The sequence below is a fragment of the Oreochromis niloticus genome, unplaced genomic scaffold (genome assembly GCF_001858045.2).
Source record: "Oreochromis niloticus isolate F11D_XX unplaced genomic scaffold, O_niloticus_UMD_NMBU tig00001906_pilon, whole genome shotgun sequence".
NCBI classification, from domain to species: Eukaryota; Metazoa; Chordata; class Actinopteri; order Cichliformes; family Cichlidae; genus Oreochromis; species Oreochromis niloticus.
In genome coordinates, this window is record NW_020327503.1 from 67611 (window position 1) to 73610 (window position 6000).

Sequence of the window (6000 nt, forward strand, 5' to 3'; positions counted from 1 at the left end):
TCGCGGAAGAGTCTCACAACTACAAAATGGCATTCCGACTCTGCCAGGACGGCGGCTCGCAAGGCGAGTCGAACCGCCGAGAGGGAGAGGAAGAAGCAGGCGCTGAACCGGGGCGGGGGACGTGGGAGCTTCGGCAAGAGGACGACGACGCCGGCCGTGTTGCAGGTGGCGTTCATGATCCTGGTCGCGATCGCGGCCACGGCGCTGTCGGTGAAACTGGTGACGCAGATGTAGCCGATGCTTACGACTATGACGATGACGAAGAAGACAAAGACTATGAACAAGAAGAAGAAGAAGAAGAAGAAGACGTCCTCGCCGATGATGATGATGATGAAGAAGAAGAAGAAGAAGACGTCCTCGCCGATGATTATGACGATGACGATGAAGAAGAAGACAAAGACTATGAAGAAGAAGAAGAAGAAGAAGAAGACTATGAAGAAGAAGAAGAAGAATTAGAAGAAGAAGAAGACGACGACGACCTCGACCCGCGAGGACGAGGCCCCACCGAAGAGGCCGTGGCGGCGGCGCGAGACGAGGCCTCCTCGTTCATGGCTTACTTTCCGCCAGAGATAGAGGACTCGGTGATCGCCATGACCAACCTCGAAGCGGACAGGCGCAGGCCCGCCATCGACGGGTGGAAGCCCATGGGCCGCGTCGAGTTCCGGGCCTACGTGGGGCTGCTGGTGCTCGCTGGCGTGTACAGGTCCCGGGGAGAGGCCTGCGAGAGCCTGTGGGACGCTGAGAGCGGCAGGTCCGTGTTCAGAGCCGCGATGCCGCTCAAGACCTTTCGAGCCTACTCGAGCGCACTGCGCTTCGACGACAGGGAGACCAGACGAGCCGGGCGAGGCGAGGGCGACGGCGGCGGTGGCGGCTACGACAGACTGGCCCCAATCAGAGCCGTGTGGGACGAGTGGTGCGCGAGGCTGCCCGCCATGTACAACCCGGGACCGGAGGTCACCGTCGACGAGAGACTGGTGCCGTTCAGAGGTACGTACGTGGTGCGTGTTGTGTGTGTGTGTGTGTGTGTGTGTGTGTGTGTGTGTGTGTGTGTGTGTGTGTTATGTGCATGCGTGCGTGACTGGGGGACGAGAGGAGGAAGAGGAGCGGGGAACGGCGACAACGCTAGCTCGCTTTGTTGTATTCGTGTTGGGTTCCGCGTGTGTGCTTTTACATGACTCTTTATATCTTCCACGCTTGCAAGTGCGTTCTCTGTCAAACTCACGTCTCTTCTTCCGTTTCTGCCCCAATCTCCCACACTTTCCCACATCTCTCTCTCTCTCTCTCTCTCTCTCTCTCTCTCTCTCTCTCACCATCAGGAAGGTGTCCGTTCAGACAGTACATGCCCAGCAAACCGGCCAGGTACGGGATCAAGATATGGGTGGCGTGCGACTCGCGTTCCAGCTACGCGTGGAAGATGCAAGTCTACACCGGCAAGCCCGACAAGCGCGGCCCTCCCGAGAAGCACCTGGCCACTCGAGTGGTCGTGGACCTCACCGAGGGACTGGCGCCGGGACGCAACGTCACGTGCGACAACTTTTTCACCTCGCGCGAGCTCGCCGACAGGCTCTTTCGCGAAAGAGGCCACACCGTGCTGGGCACTCTGCGATTGAACAGACCCGAGATCCCCAGAGAGCTGCGCTGCGTCAAGGGCAGGGCCGTGGGCTCCGTGGAATCCGTAGTACTCGGCGGCTCCGCGGGACCGAGAAGAGGAGGAGGAGGAGGACGAGGGGGACGAGGAGGAGGAGGAGGAGGAGGAGGAGGGCCAGACACGATCATCCTCTCCTACGTGGCCAAGAAGAACAAGAACGTGCTGCTCCTCACCACCGCTCCTCGCTACCACCACCACCGCCGCTCCGGCCCCGAGCCCCGGCCTAGCCGTCGCAACAGCAACAGCAACAGCAACAGCAAAAGCAGCAGCGGCGGCAGCAGCGGCAAACCTCCCTTGGTGCTGCATTACAACCGCACCAAGGGAGGCGTCGACAACCTGGACAAGGTCGTGAGCACGTACAGCTGCAGGAGAAAGACCTGCAGGTGGCCCGTGGCCCTTTTCCACAACATGGTCGACGTGGCGGCCTACAACGCGTTCGTGCTCTGGAGGGAAATTCACCCCGACTGGATGGCGGGCAAGCTCAACAAACGAAGGCTCTTCCTCGAGCGGCTGGGCAAAGCGCTCGCGCGCCCCATGATCGAAGCCAGGGCGTTGGCGCGAGGAGGAGGAGGAGGAGGAGGAGGAGGAGGCCGTGTCGCGGCCCGAGGTACTACTGCTACTACTACTACTACTGATGAGGCCGACGATGCCGATGCCAGTACTACTCGCACCGCCGACGCTACGCCGCGCGACTCCTCTCCGGTCAAGAGGCGAAGGTGCCGCGTGTGTCCCAGGAGCAAAGACGTCAAGACCAAGATCCTGTGCCACGAGTGCCGAGTGTACGTGTGCACCAACTGCGCCGTCACGTACTGTCCCAACTGCGCCGCTTCACGCACCGCCGCTTCCCAGACGCCGCCGACTTCGTAATAACACAAGCGCCCCGAGGGGGTCCTAGCGACCCCCACCCACCCTAATCATCATCATCATCATCGTCATCGTCATCGTCATAACAACACATATGCCCCGAGGGGGTCCTAGCGACCCCCACCCACCCTAATCATCATCATCATCATCATCATCATCATCATCATAACAACACATATGCCCGAGGGGGTCCTAGCGACCCCCACCACACCCTAATCATCATCATCATCATCATCATCATCATCATCATCATCGCCATCGTCATCATCGTCATCGTCATCACAACACATATGCCCCGAGGGGGTCCTAGCGACCCCCACCCACCCTAATCATCATCATCATCATCGTCATCGTCATCATCGTCATCGTCATAACAACACATATGCCCCGAGGGGGTCCTAGCGACCCCCACCCACCCTAATCATCATCATCATCATCGTCATCGTCATCGTCATAACAACACATATGCCCGAGGGGGTCCTAGCGACCCCCACCCACCCTAATCATCATCATCATCATCGTCATCGTCATCGTCATAACAACACATATGCCCCGAGGGGGTCCTAGCGACCCCCCCACCACACCCTATCATCATCATAACGCATATGCCCCGAGGGGGTCCTAGCGACCCCCCCCCCCCACACCCTATCACTATCACCATCATCATCATCATCATCATCATCATCGTCATAACAACACATATGCCCCGAGGGGTCCTAGCGACCCCCCCACCACACCCTATCATCATCATAACACATATGCCCCGAGGGGGTCCTAGCGACCCCCCCCACACCCTATCACTATCACCATCATCATCATCATCATCATCATCAACACCATCATCATCATCATCATCATCATCAACATCAACATCATCAACATCATAATAACACACACGCCCCTCGGGGGTCTCCACGCCCCACGCCCCAAGAACAGGCGGGCGGGCGCACAAGGGTTAAAGAGTGAAAATCCAAAAGCTGCTGCAATCTTTTGTATTAATGATCTCTCTCTCTCTCTCGCTCTCTCGCTCTCTCCCTGTGTGTGTGTGTGTGTGTGTGTGTGTGTGTGTGTGTGTGTGTGTGTGTGTGTGTGTGTGAGTGTGTGTGTGTACAGGAGAAAGGTAATGGCAGGAGCTTTTTTTTAATGCATTTCGAATCAACTTTTTTGGTTTTACAAGTGTGTGTGTGTGTGTGTATGCCTTACAAGTAAAATAATACATTAGCCACACTTATAAAAACATCTGAATTTCATTTAGAACTGAGATTCTAAGTTGTAAGCAGAAATCTTATGCTCAGTCAGAAGCATGTTTCCCCACTTTCACAATGCTGAGGTGTCAAATCCACAACCCCCAACAGATGGTTTGTTACACGCGGGTGTGAAGGGCAAGCTTCACTCACACAGCCTCACACACAGTAGATTTTTAAAGTTTTTGGGTACAGTGGTTTAGCCACAGATGTAACTTCTTCTTTTGATAAAGATCACTCCACATGCATATTTCTTAAGAAATGAAGCGTCTTTATTAAGCTCTTATTTATACATGTCTACACAATAATAGACACCGTGTGCTCTGTGGCATTATAGTCTTCTACTTATGCTTCCATTGGTTTGCATTTTAATCTCCCAACCTTTCAGGTTGTTATGAACAGCTTATATTTCTAACATTTTGTGATATAAAAATGAACCATGTGTTTTTTTATTTTCTGTGTGATGGAATGACTTAACCCTTAGATGCACACGTGGGGTCAAAAATGACCCCAGGGGTTGTTTTTCTTCAAAATCTTTAAAATGCAAAGTTGTAATATATTCATATTCCAGGTATTCCTCAAAAAATATGTTTGTAACATGAGGCCATTTGCATTTTTATTTATTTTTTCATTAATTTAAAAAAAAATGCAGTTTTTGTATCCCTACCCCACTCTTCCACAAGTGGGGTCAAAAATGACCCCAAGCAGTTCCTATGGAATCTTCTATGAAACTTTCATTCTTAGCAACTCTGACTGTCCCACTTACACTTCTGATGGATCAAGAATTAATTTTTACACAGTAACATACATGATTTATAGTCAGGGCTGCACATAAGTGGTCCGCAGGTGTGCATTCACTGTCAAAATAAAAGTATTCCCGGAAATTCAGAGAATACGCGCTTCTTTTGCGGTGGAGGAACACCAAAGTAATTGCTTACAGAGCTTGCTTATTCGACATCTTTAACAGTTCTGAACAAATGTCTGTCCTCCTCCAGAACATCTAATGTATGCAAATGAGCGTTCCAACTTATCTGGTATGCGTCTTTTATTTTGACAGCAAATGTGCACCTGCAGACCATTTATGTGCAGCCCTGTTTATAATTTCCTGTGCATTTCAAACATTGTCCTTTCTGATGTTTTTTTAAAAATATTTAAAGTAACATGGCTGCTATGACGCCAGCTAGGATCCCTGTGGACCTTGCCCTACAAATGATCCAGGACGGATGGGATGAAGAGCCCATCGGAGGCATTGACTCAGAATCTGACATCTCAGATATAGAGGACCCAGACTGTTGTCCCCCCACTGAACAAGGCCAGTCAGATACAGAGGAGTCCTCTGATGAGTCCTCTGAAGAGGAAATGGACATTGAGTCTAACAGAATGAGCCCCTCTTACTGCTCTAGCCACAATATTCTGAATTAGTCGGCCAGGGCTTGCACCTGGGTTTAGTGCTGTCTCCCCAATAGATGCATGGAAGATGTTCATGTCTGATAATTTAATAGAAGAGATGCTGACATGCACAAACATGGAGGCACGAAGAGTAGCCATGGACAGGGGAAAAGAGTGGAAAAATGTAATCGAAAATGAGCTCATGGCCTCCATTTGACTGACCATTCTTGCAGGAAGTGAGAAGAACTGGGATGTACCAGTTGGTGTGTTTTTGGGAGTCCTCTGCATAACCCATTGTACAAGGCACCTATGTCAATTCAAAGATTTAAAGATATTCGTCGTTTCTTGCACTTTGATGACAAGAGGACCAGAGCCTACTGACTGAAAACGAACCACATCGCTACATATGGGACCTGTTCCTGGTCAACTGCAGGCAGAAATTCATCCTCAGTGATTGTGTTACTGTGGATGAACAACTTGTGCCTTTCAGAGGGAAGACCCAGCTTCTGCAGTATATGCAGAGCAAGCATACAAAAGTGATACAAGGATACAAAAACTGCAATTTCTTAAAATTAATGAAAAAATAAATAAAAATGCAAAGGGCCTCATGTCACAAACATGTTTTATGAGGAATACCCCAAATATGAGAATGTTACAACTCTTCGTTTTAAAGATTTTGAAGAATAACAACCGAGTTTATAGCAAAATGCATTGTTTCTATTTGGGGTCATTTTTGACCCCACTTGTGGAAGAGTGTAGGTATTGGTAGGTTGTGCATCCAAGGGTTAAGACACGAGGTATTTAAACAATTCTAAATGACAGTGTGATGGCCATAGTACATTATGTGGGTGAAAT